Source organism: Protopterus annectens, chromosome 10.part0 (assembly GCF_019279795.1).
Source record: "Protopterus annectens isolate FY-2018-M chromosome 10.part0, PAN1.0, whole genome shotgun sequence".
Classification (NCBI taxonomy): domain Eukaryota; kingdom Metazoa; phylum Chordata; order Ceratodontiformes; family Protopteridae; genus Protopterus; species Protopterus annectens.
Window position 1 is genome coordinate 177,826,765 of NC_056744.1, and position 18,055 is coordinate 177,844,819.

General features: G+C 38.0%; 1 long non-coding RNA gene across 1 annotated transcript in view; it reads right to left on the reverse strand.

Moving 5' to 3' along the window:
* Window positions 1–11,204, reverse strand: part of LOC122812779 — a 31,199-nt gene extending 19,995 nt beyond the window's left edge. Inside the window, exon 1 of the long non-coding RNA XR_006366557.1 lies at window positions 11,141–11,204. This is a non-coding gene — a long non-coding RNA (uncharacterized LOC122812779). The remainder of the gene's footprint in view (window positions 1–11,140) is intronic.
* Window positions 11,205–18,055: the final 6,851 nt, after the last annotated feature.

Sequence of the window (18,055 nt, forward strand, 5' to 3'; positions counted from 1 at the left end):
TCATGTCCCCATGAACTACCACATAGGTGGCAGTACACTAATCACTGAAAGTGAGATGAGAGACTTAGGGACACAGGTGGACAGTGATCTCACCTTCGATAACCACTTTGCCACAACAGTCAGGAAATCCTTCTATGCGGCACACCTCATCACTAAGGGTTTTTCATCCAGGAAAAAAGGAGATCATTGTCCCACTGTACTCATCTCTCATTAGACCCATTATAGAGTACAGCGCCCGGTTTGGTATGTACCTCACAAGACATCTGCAACAGCTGGAAAGGTCGCAGAAATACCTCACTAAAAGAACCACAGGCCTAAAGCAGATGTCCTATGCTGACTGTCTAAAATAACTCCAGCTATACTCTGTGGCATATCATCTACTCAGAGGCAATCTCTGCTTAACATACAAGGCCATGTCAAACCGTGAGCCATGTTAGACATGCTCCACTTAAAGAAATCCCAATCCAACAGAGCCACATGCTCCAGGGATCTAAACCTTGTCATCACAATGAACAAAACATGCTGAAGGGATAGGTTTGTGACCCAGAGACTCCCCATACTATGGAATAGACTGCCCAGATAGGTTCGTGACCCAGAGACTTCCCATACTATGGAATAGACTGCCCATACATGTCAAGCAGAGCACCTCCTTGGCCCTCTTCAAAAGGAACCTTGATGATTGGATGGGAGATAGGAAATTCACCCTGGGGATCACGTCAGTCGCCCTGCTAGACAGGGGTCCAGGGAAGTAAATATTGTCAGAAGAAATATCCAGGGAATTGTTATGGCTAGGCTTGTATAGGCCCTAGGGCTGATAGCCTAGTACCAACCTATGAACCTTGACTGCTTGTGGTTGCACTAACATTGTTGGCTATGTCTGCTTTGTGCTGAGTTATTCTCCTTGGACGTTAGCCATAAAGTTTGTGTGGAACTTGGCAGACTCCACTCAGTTATGCAAACTTTATGAATTCAGACCAAGGAGTTCTGCATTTTCCTTAAACAAGGAGTGATGTCCAGACAATATCCCACTGAATAGCCATGAAATAATGTGATGTCTCCCACTATACTGTTGGTCAGTAACTAAGGAGCTTCAGTCCTCACTACTGATTCCAATGTGAGACTGTCACTTAAACAGGAGTAATATTTCACAATTTTTCCCTAAGAGCGCAACAGGAACATGCTCTATAACCTAGGACTGGACTTTAATCTTCTGCCCACCACAAATATAACTCCTTAGTAAACATGTCAGAGCAATGTGTCCCAGTTTAAGACTTCTGATATACTCAACACTTAAATAAATTAAATCTTACACATCCAAACACTTCTGGGAAAACCTGACACAGATTTCCAGCTATGTCCTTTCCCCAAAATATTCTGGTAATGCTCGCACCAATCAGAGTGTCTTCATGCCCTTTTTAAGAGGAGTCCAATTGTTAAAATTAGATATTAAAACAAATGATAGCAAATGACCTAAGCAACCAGACTTTCAGAGTTGTTTGGGAAGTTATCAAGGCAAGTATAAGCACTCTCAAATCACCAAAGAAAACACTGATTGACCAGCCGCAATGCAAGTTAATAAAAATATTTATAAACAGCAAAATTATTAAAAAATATAAAACAGTAATTCCAAATAAACAAACAGAACTCAATCACCTGGACCACGAAATCAATACTGTAGGATAGAAATCCAACATTCAGAAAAACTGTAACTGCTGTCACATATTAGTTACAATTTCCTAACTGACTAAAGAACACTGTCCGTTATCTAAACGGAATTACTACAACAGAGCAAAGGCAGGCTTACAGTTCTTTTTATGTGTAATCACTGCACAGCATAACTGGCAACCGACAGCTGTTACTGACTTCAACTGTCTTCAGCAGGCTCTTTTATAGACTAGCCTAGCTGTCATAACTGTTTCCAATTTTCATTTCATATTTTGAAAAACAACCAGCAGCTTTTTACTAAAAATTCTTTCCTGTCTTTCAGCTTCTGACAGTAGCACATAGCAACTGTCAACATTATGATGATATCATCTACAGATCAGCAGGGAGTAGAGGTGGCGAAGGTGGATGAGTTTAAATACTTGAGATCAACAGTTCAGAGTAATGGTGAGTGTGGAAGAGAGGTGAAGAGAGTACAGGCAGGATGGAGTGGGTGGAGAAGAGTGTCAGGAGTGATTTGTGACAGGAGAGTAGCAGTAAGAGTGAATGGGAAGGTCTACAAGAGGGTAGTGAGACCAGCTATGTTATATGGGTTGGAGACGGTGGCATTGACAAAAAGACAGGAGTCAGAGCTGGATGTGGCTGAGTTAAAGATGTTAAGATTTGCACTGGGTGTGACAAGAGTGTTCAGGATTATGAATACGTATATTAGAGGGTCTGCCCAGGTTGGAAGGTGTGGAGACAAAGCCAGAGAGGCAAGATTACATTGGTTTGGACATGTGCTGAGGAGGGATGCAGAGTATATTGGGAAAAAGATGCTAAGGATGAAGCTGCCAGGTAGCAGGTAAAGAGGAAGTCCTAAGATAAGGTTTATGGATGTGGTGAGAGAGGACATGCAGGTGGTTGGTGTGACAGAGCAAGATGCAGTGGACAGGAAGAAATGGAAACAGATGATCCGCTGTGGCGACCACTAATGGGAGCAGCCGAAAGAAGAAGAAGAAGAACTACAGATCAGCTGAATCTGAGACAGTGTGCCTTTAGAATCTTTTGTCACAGACATGCCCTGTTAAAAATGTAAAATGACACTGTTCAAATATTCAAATTAACATGTAGGAACTTGTTTAAAATATCATAATCAAGCTGGCATACAATACACACGTCAAACTGAAAGTATATACAAAAACTTCAGCCAAGTATGCTAGCACAGATGACAGTGTCTAATTTCTTCACACTAAGTTTTTAGGACTATGGTATATTTTGAAAGCCAAGTGCTCTCTCTCTCTCTCTCTCTCTTTCCTGGTGTGTATCTTATTAATATTATGCATTCTCCAGACATTTTTATTACAATTATATAAATGTGTGTGGCTTATCTGCATATATTCATTAATGAAGATGTTATGGAACTCTCAGATAATAGCCTTAGCAGATCATTGAGATGAGTATACATGTCTCATTTCAAAACCATATAATTTACATGATCATAGATTCCACTGTAAATATTACTAATGATGCTTTATTTATGAATAAGTTTAATTTTACTCTTGGATTAAAGGTAATGATATCATCTTTGTGAAATAAGCATAATGTCCATACTCCACTTTTGGCTTTTGGTAAATATGTAGCACACTTTACTGCTCCCATGTTATCCGCCTCGAATAATGCTCCATTTTTGGATCTCATAAATTGTCAGCTTTGAGATATAGTTCCTTCTTGTTTTCAAGTGGTGATACCTCATTCTGCACTTTCCAAGGTGTTTGATTATTTTTTTCTCTAGCTCCTTTACACAATCAAACCTCTTTCTATCTGTGAAAGTGTATCATTCGTTCCTTGGTCTAATCATTCCTCTAAGGCAAGGACTAATGAATGAGACTGCTGTTGTCAAATTGGACAGGATGTTGGGGTGTTTGGTTAGGCCTTAGGTGGTTCCCACTTTCCATGCCCAATAAGACTCAAAAGGTTTGCCATGCAATGGGTGTATTATAAAGTTTATGAGTGAAATAACTCCACAAAAAATCCTGCTCCCTTTGTTGCAAGTGCTTCAATGTGGTCTCAGATTACTTCTGGTAGCTGTAATATAGAAAGTACATTAGAGATATCTGTATCCTCCCCCTCATTATCTCATCACTTATTGGCCTCCCTGTCACTATTTCCTCCAATGCCTGTGCCACTTTTAATATAGAAAGTACATTAGAGATATCTGTATCCTCCCCCTCATTATCTCATCACTTATTGGCCACCCTGTCACTATTTCCTCCAATGCCTGTGCCACTTTTAATATAGAAAGTACATTAGAGATATCTGTATCCTCCCCCTCATTATCTCATCACTTATTGGCCTCCCTGTCACTATTTCCTCCAATGCCTGTGCCACTTTTTGAACCTGCTATGTTTGGGTCAGTTCCTGAACTTCTTGAGGTAATCATAAAACATGAGATATACATTATGTGCACACCTTGAAGTAACTTTTCTGATTCAAGAATTGCCCTACCACAATACTTTTGCTGTCTATTCACTCAGAAAGTACACATAGTGTACACTTTATGGCAACTTTTATAGCATAGTGTACACGTTATAGTTACTTTTATAACATAGTGTACACGTTATAGTTACTTTCACGAATCCCCCCATTCAGGTGTTATGCCACAGAGTTGGCTATTATTTATACACTTAATGTGTAACTGTGATTAATTTATTTTGCATTATTGACAAAGTGTTATGCTGATCACAATTGGTGATTTTCATACATGACAAAAAACTGGTCGAATAGAATCACAGAAGTTCAGAAGTGCCAGTGCTGCAGCTGTGTACTAACATACTACAGGTAAGGGACAACTTCTGTTGTTGTCAAAAGAGGGTAAAATGTTTAGAATTTATGCTAAACACCTGCACCATTTCAGAGAAATTGTTCCTATTTCTTTACACATTTCTTCAAGGGATGTGCATCCATTTACAAATCTACAGCTTATTGATGCCTTATTCTATGCACCCTTAGATTATTTAATTATTTTTTCTCTGACAACTTTACACAATCAAACATCCCTCTGTCTTCACAGCAAAATATTTTCTGATTTGAGCCTGGGCTGGGATGACCTTAGTGTGGCATGTCTCTGCCCTCAGTACACCAGCATATTATTTCAGGATTAACAGTTTAAACAACAGATTGCCTTTTCTTGCTGATTTCTAACATGTCTGGCAGTATTCATGTCAAATGGTTCACCAAACCAAAAATGTCCTATATTGCTGCATTTTCTCATTTACTTATATCTAGGGTCACCATCATACACAGGGCAACCCCTAATTTAGTATTCGTTTCATGTCTAAATGGGAAATGTGATATTTTTAAAACAAGCAGTACTTTATAGTTTCCTGTAATCTTTGCATAAAACAATTATTCTGTATCTGAAATGCCTTAATCTAAAAAGGTGGCAACACTGCTTATGTTAATGTTTGGCATGTTTTTATTCTTAGATGTATTGTTTTACATTTACCTGCACTGAACGTAATCCACCAATTTTCTGGCAATGCGGTATTCAAAAGGCTTTCCTAACAACCACTGCAGTATTTTGTTCATCAGATAATTATTTTCTAGTGTTTCTATAGTGCTACTAGGATGGTCTAGTTTTATTTTATCTTCACTGCTGTAAGTTTTAATTGGATAGGGTGTCAGGCTCCCTCCCAGGACTTTACTAATTTTGTAAATTAAAAGCCTGGCTGTGGTCAGTACACTGAGAAGGGATATTACCCACAGCACTATCAAGAGTTTAGGACCTATTAGTGGCAGTAGAATTTTACCTAAGTTGAAGTCACAGACATTTTATTATCCAGAGATGATTCCCACTTTCTGATTCTATAATGAAAATTCTTAAGACAATGTGGTCTCAGATTCAAAATCCTTTTGTACGCCACTGGTGACTCCAGCAAGTTCAGAAAGAATGCTTTCCACTTCAGCCAACTAGAATATACTGATTAATCCCCAGCCAGTCCACTGGATATTGACTATTTAATGTTGTTCCAGTAATTATCTGCTGTTTAACAATACAGTACTGTACTGTTGAATTTCACAATTCATTTCTTTGCTACTTACAAACTGTTTCTCTTTCTTTCCATTTAAAAGTATATTCTCTTTGGATGTGATACTTACTCCATTTCCTATTTTTTTCCTTTTATCAGCTAATCATTCTTAAGTATTTTTTACTACCCATATAATGCCCCCATAATCTGTTAATCTGATGTCCATGGGTCTAATATATCTACCCTTTCCATAGGTAAAACCTTTTGTTTTATCTTTCCCTATTACATATATGCTCCTGTTGTCTATATGGTTTCTAGAGGAGGGCAGGATGCAGTATAAATTGATAAAATACCTTCTTGCACATTGTATTCTTTATAGTGTACTTCTTGGCACTATGTCAACAATAAACACAATTTCCTTACACTGTATTGCTGTTATAAATATTCAAATTCCTTCCAAATCATTTCTAAAAATTTCCACCTTTATACTTCAGACTGAGCAAAGCACTTTAATTATTTTAACTCAGATGCAGAACTTTGCACGTTATAACATTTCAGCATCCGATTCGTTATCTAGCTACACAGCTTCACTGAATATCTAGGTAGTTTTACCATCATTGAGCAGTGCCCCGTCTTTCCTTACCATCTGAAAACAGTGATGTGAAAACACAGAACAATATGCTTGTTGTCCCGGCCCCCCTTTGAACAAACCACTCTAAACACATAAAGCCATTTGACGGCCTTTATTGAATATTATCATAACATGAACTTTAAACACATAAAACAACATTAATTGCCTTCATCCACCACAATCCTCAGGGCAGTGTAACAACTCACAGTGCTCGATTACACCTCAGGGCAGCATACATGCTCACCCCGAAACCTCTTCCATGGGGCAGTATACCTTCTCACCCCCCCAAATAATAGGCAGTGTACCTGCTCACCTTTTAGCACAACAACCATTGGCCAAATCAAACCACATTCCTTAGAGGGGGAACAGAAGAGGACAATCCTGTCCCTCTTCTCCTCTCCAAATAACTAAATCTTCCTTCACATCAAAACAGGAGGATGGGAGGGCCACCAACTCATGTCAAATCTAACTACTTCCTTTAGTTCCCAACACTTGAATCATCCTGAGTCCCACCCTTCCTTACCTCACTTCCTTAACAACTCCAATCCCCTTCCACTCCTCCATTGCCATAATACTAATTATAATCACCCACTCACCTACTCCCTAGTCTTGCCCCCCCCGCCTTTTACTTGTGGGTCCAGGACAACTTAATTTGTCCCAAACTGCATTTCTCTCATGGTATTCCATTTGACGTTAGTACATATGTCCTACCCTCTAACCACTCATTTGCCTCTTTCACCATCTTGCCATTTGTAGATGAGCTTGGTATGTCTTCTAACAACCCGATATGTTGCCCTCAGTCATAAGCATTATGATTTTTTCGATATATTGCATCAACAGGTATACCTCTCGCAATGTACACTATAACCCTTTTATAGAAATGAATTAAATTAATTTGACAGCAGTCCTTTGTAACAAAACAATGGTGATTTATATTTTGGAAAACAAACATAGTAATACACTTACATAAATCGTGCATAAAGAATCTTCTCTTCATTGTTTTTCTAGCTTCCAAAGTCAGACTGAAAGGTTTATAATTATAAGGGTTGAACATGCCACCTGTTGTGATATAGCGTAATTATACCATGGCTGTTTTTAGGCTTCTGAGATCAAAAAACTGTGCTCATACATTTCCTGAATTTATTCATTCATTTATTTATGTGCTTATTTATTTATTTTACTTTTGCAAAAGAACAATGAAGAGTAAGTGGTTCAGGGAGTACCAATGCATCATTGTAAAGCAGCTTTACATTGTTGTGCAAGTGGACAAAGGAAAATAGACTAGTCAACCACTGGGGTCAGTAAATAATGGTGGAGAGGCAAAGTATCCATTTCTGCCACTGTTGACCTGAATTTGTGATTGGACCCGTGTCATCAGTAGGGTTGGCAGAGGGGGAATAGGATGAAGCAAATGATGGCCAACTCTCCCAGGCTGAGGGGGAAATCTGATGCCTGTCCAACATCTGGTGGAGACCAAGAGCCTGACAAGACATGTCAGACTAATACTAAGTGGTGGTGGTGGTGACATTATTGCACTTGCTGTCTCCATAAAAAGGCACATTGACTGGCCTCTGAAAGAGTGACAACTCCTGGGGTCTGTACTTTTCCATCACCCTTAGATCCTATTGTAGTTGACTTTCTGAAGAGCTGGGAGGGTAGCAAGTGAAACGTCTAAGGTACCTGGCAAGGAGTCAGAGGGATTCAGAGATGGGTGAGTGCAGAAACTAGGGAGAACTGCCTAAGGCTGTGTGGGGGTCAGGGAGGATGGAAATGAAGATGGGGGGATCTTAAAATAATACAGTGCCATGCTGTTTACTACCCCTCAAAAGTGAACTTCCTCAACTTGTTTTGAAAGATAGGACAGCCAATCTTATACTTAATGTATCCCAATAAAATACCTGGATGCCATATTAGATCCATACCTACGCCTTTCAAATTACACAGATATAACAGTAAGCAAGGCGACAGGCCAATTAAAACATTGCTATAAGATTGCTCATCTCCTAATTCCAAAAGCAAGGAGAACTATAGCCAGAAATATTTTAATTTGTAAACTAGAACGTATCTTCCCTGTTAACACTTTATTCCAGCACCAGTCCATATCAGTTGCAACTAGCAAAGAACAAAGAAGCTCACTTTGTACTGCTAGCTGAGAACCATATGCCTCATTGTAAACAATTAACACATTTCCAGTGGCTGCTAGTGTAGAGCAAGGCAATATTTCTTCTCAGTGCAGAAATCTGCATAATTACAATTTTTTTATCCCTTGCCCTCCTTCAAAGAACGCTCTCCCAGAGAAGGAAAATACATAATCTCTTAGGAGTAGCGTAGATAATAGCATCACTCTTATCAGAACTACATGCGACTCAGCAATAGGAAAAAGAGCAACTTGGAATCTGCTCCCTTCTGACATCAGATCAGAACAAACATTGGAAGGATTCAAAGCAGAGAAGAAAGAAAACCGTCATAAGGATGTTACTTGCACCTTCACGACAAAGGTTAGCGTTATGTCTAACTAGCAACTATTACAGTAACCAACATTGGGACTTACCAAATTCTAATTAAACATGTATGTGGCATGACTTTATTTCCAATGAACTTGCCTCTGTTATGTATGTTCCTCATTCATATTTGTTGAACTTTGTTGCAGAAGAGTAGCTAAGCCATTTGGAGCCCATGGCAACACTCTCATTTGCCTCTACCACCTCCAAAGCATTTTTTTAACAAGGGTGGGGAAAAACAGAGGAGGCCATGAGGGTGAAAAGTAAGCTCAAACAGGAAATCGTATTGAAAGTTTAACACATTTTCAGAGTTAATCATTTAAGTGTCATGCGATGCATAACCAAACATAGCATTACTTTAGAAAATTAAAGAAACCAGATACATTTCCACCGACGTATTAAAAATAATGAGTGGCTGAGCAATGTTATAGTTCTTCTGCAAGAAGTTTTAAAATGCTATGGACACAATCATTAGTTCCAGGATGTTGTGCACTATTGAACAGTTACTATTCAAGCTAAAATATAAGATATCTTTCAGGTGAAAATGAAGATGCGAGGTGAAGTCTGTATGTCGACTCAAACACTGCAAAACAAACAAGCATCAGTCCACTGTTAACAGTGTCCATTTTTTCAAGGCAGTATATAAACCTTCCAACTAAACCGAGCTCTTACATCATCATCATAAAAATTAGCTTAGCAAGAGGAGAATTCATAAAAATGCAGGGCCTACTTTCCAAACAACTTCACTGTGACTCATTAAGGACTTTAAAATAGCTTTAAAAAAACAGTCCCTGGGAGTCATTAACAAAATGGTGTAGGCTTTTCGCTAAATCTACACAGTTTAAGCATCTTAGCACAACAGGCAGCAAGACTAATCAAAAATGCATGCTGCTTTTCCATCCTATATGTTTGCAAGCACCTTTTTATGGCCAGCAATAGTGTCCATGGTCATGGAAAGGTGCTTAAAAGTACCAGCATAGAATGCAAACAAAATGGCTTGTCTATAGGCAAGCCTATTACAATAGCTCACTCTGTAGCCCAGAAATACTAAGGTCAAGTAAAGTAAAAGAAATCTGAAGGAGTGGAAGTGAAATGGGGGAACTGTACACAAATAACATTGGTTGTACTGCAGAAGTGATTAAAGGGGAGAGGAAATGGAAAAAATGTATTCAGATACTGCAGGCAAATATAATGAAATGTCAAAGAAACATTTGTAACATAAATACTGCAGTATTGATGTAATCATAATTAAAGTCTAAGACAATACTGGACTTATAAACATAAACTGACATGCTAAAAAAGGATGTGAGAGGGGCGTAAAAGCTGCAGTGTAACAAAGGGTAATTAATGTAATATACATGTTAATAAAATGCTTTGTTGAGATAACAGCAAGGACACTAGGTTCATTATGGGATAATTGCATACACTGTAGTTATTGTGTGTGAAATGTATATACAGGAAATTTATGCATGCTCGCCAGTACCACTGCTGTATTCTCCGCTTCAGCATGTACACATTACAACAAATGAACCTTATAGCTGTTGTGTAATGCAAATCAGTAAAAGGCTTGTTCTTGCAGATAACTGTTATTAACTCCCATAGGAAAGGGGTCATCATCTATGAACATGCAATAGACAAGCATGAATTACATAATCATGTAAATGCTTGATGGTAGTATAATAACACTCAACATACATAAGTGACAAATGACAACACAGATCAAATGGCATTTCTTTAAATTACTAGTCTCCTACCAGGACACAAGTGCTCTTCAGCAATTGAATTCTGCTTGCTGAGCATACTCAAGCAACTCTGCAGTCTGCAGCTACCACCCCACCCAAACAGTCTAAGACAGAATCAGTACTGCAAAACTAAATAAGAATATACATTTTGAGCCTGAAAAGCAGTGTTAATCCACCAAAGCATTCTACTTGTATGTGCTATGACAGCGAAGCCTTAACATTAGCAGTGTTATTTTATAGTTCTCAGCTTGTTAATAAAACTGATTGTTGTAGCCCCCCCCAGCTAGTGCAGTAAGCCAAACTGTCCAACAGGCAGTATACACTTAATTCAGAACCTTCTTATTCTCTGTGATTAAATTAACCCTCAAGCAGCCCTCTCAGTGCTGTCTGCCTTAGTTTGTATCACTTGAGCCCCACCTATTTATTTGCATCTCTGTACATTCCCCTTCATCGCTAATGTATCTCTCTACTCTAATCTGTGCACAAACTGGCTACTAATAAGCAAGACAATGTGAAGACACACTCCCAACCTTAATAAACTTTGCTGTCTCTTCTCTCTTTCACTTTACAGGTAGAGTTTGAATTATTACTCACCCCCTCTGAGACCTTCACTAATAGATTTCCACTGCTTGCCTGGTATCTTTGCATTGCACCTGGTTTACACCCCTTGTGCTATCCCCTCCCCCAATACTAAGTCTATATTAGATTCCTGCTGTGTATGAAGCCATCTTTAAATTACTAGTCTCCCACCAGGGCACAAGTGCTCTTCAGCAATTGAGTTCTGCTTGCTGGTAAGCCATTAGACCTCAGGAATTTGTTAAAGTGTTCAGATTTGTAAAGTAACACTTACTTTTTGCCACCCATTACTTTTGTCCTGGTGTGCTCCTATGTTACACCCATACATAAAAGTGGGACCTCCACTGAACTTAATAATTATAGACCCATTGCTATACTCTCCCCCCTGGCCAAAATCCTAGAAAAATGCATCCATACCCAGCTACTAAAATATCTCCTAAACAACAACATCCTGTCACCTACTCAACATCGTTTCAGACCTGCCATAGTACCACTAAGCCCTCCTCTGCTTCAGAGACACAATAAACATGGTTAGTGTGATTAAACAAACCCAGCCATGGGTAAATTTCAGTATACCACAACCACGGAGTCAGTTATTGCTATTATACAATGACATTTTTTTTTAAATAATGTCTTTGTATAATGGTGCCATACTGTTCTTCCATGGCTGGTGGTATCCTGCTGCCTTGTTTTGATGTACTTTGCATGCATATGGGACTTGTGTTCCCATGCATACCCAGTACATCAATGCTTTGAAAAGGAAGCAATGGAGAAAAGAAAGTCTTCTTTGCTCGATTTTTGGTTTCTTTCTTTTTTTTTTTTTTTTTTTTATTAAAAAAAAGTTTCAGCTACTTTAGGGGTAGGAGAGACAGAATGGAGTTAGTTTTAAATAACGTACCTGATTTTCATTGTATTTCCTCCTTGCTGCCTTTCTGGTATGTCCAGAGTCCGGACTACAGGTTTTTTTTTTTTTATTTTTCTTAACAAAAAATAAATAAAAGTTATGGAATATACGAACTGAAAGAAGTCCAGGTGACTGCACCTTTTCCCTTTGGTATATTCTGGGATTTACAATGGGCATGCTGGTTGGGCTGGCCAATCTGTGTGCTCATTTTCGAATATTAATGGCCAGTCATTGTATAATTGTTAGTATTTGTACCTGTAACAAAACTAACTTGTGGATTTCTTGTTAGTATCTGTAACAAAATTAACTTGTGGATTATTTGTTAGTATATGTAACAAAATTAACATTCAAATTACTTGGTTCTCTATTAAAAAAATAACCTCTGGATTACTTGTTTGCATTTGTGTCACCTTGCTTTTCCAATGCCTTTTCAAATATAGGAAAATCATTATATTGTATTCAAACTCAAGTACCTTTGCAAGAAGTATTAACACATTTCCCAAAATAGATTGCATATCGGCCTGTCCCCATGGTGTTTGAATGGTTAAAAACAATGTACATTTTTCAGGTTTACTAGTACATTTTGTATGAACAAAAGTGTCTTCTATTACTAGATCCAATACCCCCCCTTACCGCATTCCCATTTGAAATACATTCAGGTTTCCTAGATGTAGCCTTAACAGCACATGTATGTTAATGTTTCATATGCTGTTTAATGCCTACAGCTTTAGTGTAGGCTTTGTTAATGTCCTGTTTAGTAAACACAGTTTTAGTGCATACATTTAAACATATTCTAGCAATATACCCTCTCTCTCTGTCTTTAGACTGTACATAATTTACAGTCATTGTGTCTGGTAGCAAGATTTGTACAAATTAACTGCTTACCTAAAACCAGGCTAAGTGTTAACATCAGTACATTGTTGGACAGATTTTTTTTCTTTGTCTCCTGCTGCAGAAAAGAAAACGTGATTAGCTCAGTGCAAGGGAGAAGTAGCAGAAACATGGCACAGGGCAACAGCAATTCTTATTTTAGTTGTCTGAGTTCCAGCAACAGCAGCATACAGGGGCAACCTGCCAAGAATTATAGGAAAGCACCAAGCACATATCACAACACTCTGAAAATTGCATCAGACCACAAAAAAGTCTCACAGGTATAGGAGAACTGCACTCACATTAGCAGTGATAGATTTCAGGACTTTGGCATATCAACTTGGTGTCAAAAATACCCATTAAAATCTACCAATGTGAAAAATTAATGCAACTGAGACTGTCAGATTTAACAACAAAAACAACCCAGTGTGTTACATACAAGCAAACACAAAAGCAATTTCTTCCAAGCACATAGTCTTGTGGTTTAATTCACCATATGAATATTTAAATATTAAGAACAGTCTTTGAAGGTAAGGCACTTCTGAAGTTCCTAGGTAGAACAATTTCTTGTCCCTTAATCAAATCATCCCTCACTATGGATGATACCTTCTACAACAGCCACTGCTCACGTCAATGTGCTTTCTTTACAAAAGGCAAAGATTTTCTGACTGGGAACACCACAGACCCTAGTTTTATCTATCCATAATTGCTTCAGACCTAACAATAAACACAAAGGCCAGAGGAATGGCCAGTCATCATCATTTGTAGAGGTGGGGTGGGATGGGACACAGTGATGTGGACAGCAATACTAATATAAGTGGAAGGATCATGGGTTGAGGATACAGTAGATATGCATATGTCTAAGAGTCTGGGGAGACAGTGATTGCATCCTTGAATGGCAAGTTGTTTAGGGTACTATGTGGCAATGTAGTTTGAAGACTGGAAGCAACTCTTCCTGTGCAGACAAGAACCTTGTTGTTGCCTCTTATGTGGTGTAGCTGTAGAACACGTGTGTCCACAACTCCATGAATGGGTGGAAGGAGGTGCTTGCTCACAGCAGATCTACAGGAGAATGTGATGTTATTATCCACCAGGACCCCTGAGAGACCTGACTTGTGGAATATGGTCACAGAGTGAGAAGGAAACTGGATATAGCCATGGAAGTGGCAGCATACCTGGAATGAAGCTGGACCCTGAATGGTGCATGCCATCTGTGTAAACCTGGCATATGATTGTGCAATGTGCTACAACAACACTTAGAATCTTCAAAGTGGCTAGTTGTTCACACCCTCATAGCTGAACCATTGGCTGCTAACTGGGCCTCTACTGTCTTCACCAGGCATCTCTGCTGCATGTCATTATATGCCTTGTCAACCTACATGGACCACAGAGTTTCTGCACTTCCTCATGTAGGCCAAGCAGCACACTCCATATCTTTGACAATATGTGAAAAGTGGTCATTTTTGCCTGGACCACAGACCTGCATATTCACTGATTGATACCAACAGGTCTGGGAATGTTCTAGAGGCATGATAGTTATGACTACCTGCACAACTATCTCCTATTATGATTGGTACATGCTTCTTTGAAGCAGTGCAGCCCTCTGATGGCATTTGTGATTGTGACAATTATGTAGCTTGGGCAGGACTAAGATGTATAGGACATACAGCACTGAACACATGGGATGTGGAGGTTTATCTCACCTATGGACCTTTATTTTAAGTGTAGGTGATGCAAATCCTACAAGTTTAACATCCCTGACAGTGCCACTGCATCACCAGACTATGCCAAATGTGTGATGCCATTATTATCACCAGACTATGCCATATGCATAATGCCATTATTATCAACCATTATAGACCAACTGGCATCAGGCATGTCCCAATCAGGCATGCTGAAGCCTCTACCATGAAATCTGTGAGTACATACAGATGACATACATGTAGCAATATGTAGAATACAGACTTCAACATGCTTATCTCATGCATGGCATATTTGCACATGCATACCACCTTATAGTGCAGATTGCTGCAGTTGCAGGTCTAACGTTCCTGGATGACAGATATGTATGTTTGTTTGTCTAAGTAAACCATTCACAGTTCACTGAGGAATACAAAGAATTCTACCACCACTTCTGTGGTAGTGGTCAGCTTCTTCTAGTCAACCATTCTCATGGAATTTTCTGCACCTTGGTCTTGACATGCAGAAACAATCAGTGATCCTGTGATGCACCTATATTCTTATCTTACTATGGCTTCCAATTGCACTGATGTCCTAGCCTAGTTTCTACCACACCTACTTGCAGAGCACCTTACCTGCTTTACCCTTCTCAAGGATATGCATGTTGTTTCTGCATAAATTGAACCAATAAACCAATAGTTAAACCAGTCGTAAAACCAAACGGCAAAAGGAATACAGCCACAAGAGTTTTTAGCTCTTTCATTCACTATTTAATGTGAACTTCTTCAGAAACAAACACTCTCTCACCCACATTCCCTTAAATAACCTGTAAAAACAGGAAATGACATCAAAAACAACTTTATTTACTTTTTAAAAAATTACCTTGTTTAAAACTTTCTTTGTACTTTTTTTTAAAAAGATATATATGTATGTATATATATTTTTATCACATTTAAAAATGGACTAAATATGTCTTGGCTAATAAACTATCTAATAAACAATAATGATAGTGGCATTTTAGTTAAAATAAAAAAAAGAATAATAACAATCTATCTTATAACCTGGACACAAAATAAATGTTATGCAAAAGATATCCTTTAAATTTTCAAAAAAAAACCTGACAATCAATCACAAGTTTCTGGCCCTTTTCTTGTGGGTCAAACGCAGTTCAGACAGACTCAGAGGTGGAACAACAACACCATGAACAAAGGGAAGGGGAAGAGGAAAGGGAAAAACTGGAATCAGATTCACAAAAAGTACAAACAGTGACCCACATAGAGACTGGAAATACTGTGAATACAGTGAGGGACTATGAAATCAACGTCATGAATTTGTCTGATATGTCTTTATCTAGTGATGTTGTTAATGTATTGAAAATAGGTTTTTCTTTTATACCCACAAACAGGGTAAATTTGGGTAGATTGTTGATAGATTTTAGGTTGTACCTTAGGAAACTTAATTTACGTTACATCATGGAAGAAGTGGTTGGGAAAATTAATGTGGCAGCTCCAATTGGTATCCCTAAAAAAAGCTAGTACCTTCACCCTACTCTACATACTACACTACAGGTGTTCCAAAATTTATGTGAGAATGAGTTTAGAAAGATCAAGTCACATAATTACACAGAAAATTTAAGTTATAGAGAAAGAGAAGCTTTACATCAGCTTTGTAATGATAAAGATATTAGAACCATGAAGGCAGATAAAGGTGGTAAGATTGTGGTTATGAATAGCAACCAATACAATAATTCTCTGTTGGAAATGTTAGATGATAAAACCATCTATAAGAAGGTAAACACAAAGGATGTTAAAAAAAGTTTTCAGAAAATTGATGTAGCCTTGTTTGACATGTTCATTCAGGGTGAATTGGATTACAACACTTATGAATTTCTTTGGTAGTTTACCCTAAATTAGCTACATTTTTTGGTATTCCCAAAGTACATGTGAATCAAAGTAACCCACCTTTTAGGCCTATTATTTCTGCCAAGGGTTCTAAGACTGAAAATATCTCAATATGGCTTGACCATTTGTTAAATCCAGTGGTACAACACTCTAAATTTTACATTAGGGTCTCTTGGCATCTTTTAGAAGAGTTACGAGAGTTGCATGTACCTTTACAACATACTTTTTTTGGTACACTTGACATCAAGTCCCTTTATACTTCGATTGATCAAGAATTGTGGATAGAATATTTGAGGGAACATTTAATTGACCATACAGACTTTGACAATACAAAGGTCAACACCATTTGTACTTTGATGGAAATTGTTCTTGATAACAATTTTTTTAGATTCGGAAGGAGCATCTATAAACAAGTGTCAGGAGTAGCAATGGGGGCGAGGGTAGCTCCGGCTTTTGCTAATTTGGTTATAGCCAACTGGGAGCTGACATTTTTGGTTAAACATCCACTTTATTGTAAGGTCCAGACCTACTATAGATTTATCGATGATTTGTTTTTTTCTATGGACTGGTTTACACGATGAATTTTTGGATTTAGTGGAAGATTTGAATAAAACCACAGAGTTCTTAGAATTCAAAGTGAGTGGGTTTGGTGAAGTTATTTCCTATTTGGACATACAGTTAAGGCTAGATAAGGAAAATAACTCATTTAACAGCACAATATTTAAGTAGGAGATATTTTCAAATCAATATTTACATAAAGAGAGCTTGCATCTGCTACACATGAAAAAAGGTGTAGTAAAAAGTCAGATAATTCATTTGAGTTGGTTAACAACTGATGATGAAGTTTTTTTTAAAGAAGGCACCTTTTTAAGATCTTTGTTCCTCAACAGAGAATACAGTGATTAATGGGTTCAAAGGATAGAACATGAGGTTACAACATTGAGGACAGGGATAGCCAAGCCTCTTCTTCTTTCTAAGGACTTTTGTATTAATTCAATTTCAAAAGGGACAACATGTATTACAGATTACATTTCGTTTCCATTACCAATAACTAATGAAATGTGGCACATTAAAAATATTATAGAAAACAATTGGAAAGTACTTTTGGGTAACAAAGAATTGTCAGCAATTATTGGTGTGATACCAAAATTCACATATAAGAAAACAGTTAATCTTAAGTCAATGTTGGAAGCTACTAATAGTGAGAATACATGCCACGGTAGTAAAAGAATAACCAACACTAAGAGAGGGACGTATGCTTGCAGGAATTGTAAGCAATGCAGATTCATTAGCAATAGCTCTTCTGTGACAGGTCGTCCAGCTATACCATTTGGGCTAAGGGATATTATAATTGTAACACAGATTTTGTAGTATACTTAGCTTGTTGGGTGTCCTGCAATCAATTTTATATAGGGAAAACCAAAAGGTTTTTGAAACAAAGGATTTATGAACACAATTTAGCTATTAAAAACAAAGACAAATTTAATTCCTTAGCCAAACACGCCTTAGTGTGTCCACAATTTAAGAAGTTTGAATTTTCAGTGTTAGATAAGGTTCATGAAATTGATTTGGGTGGTG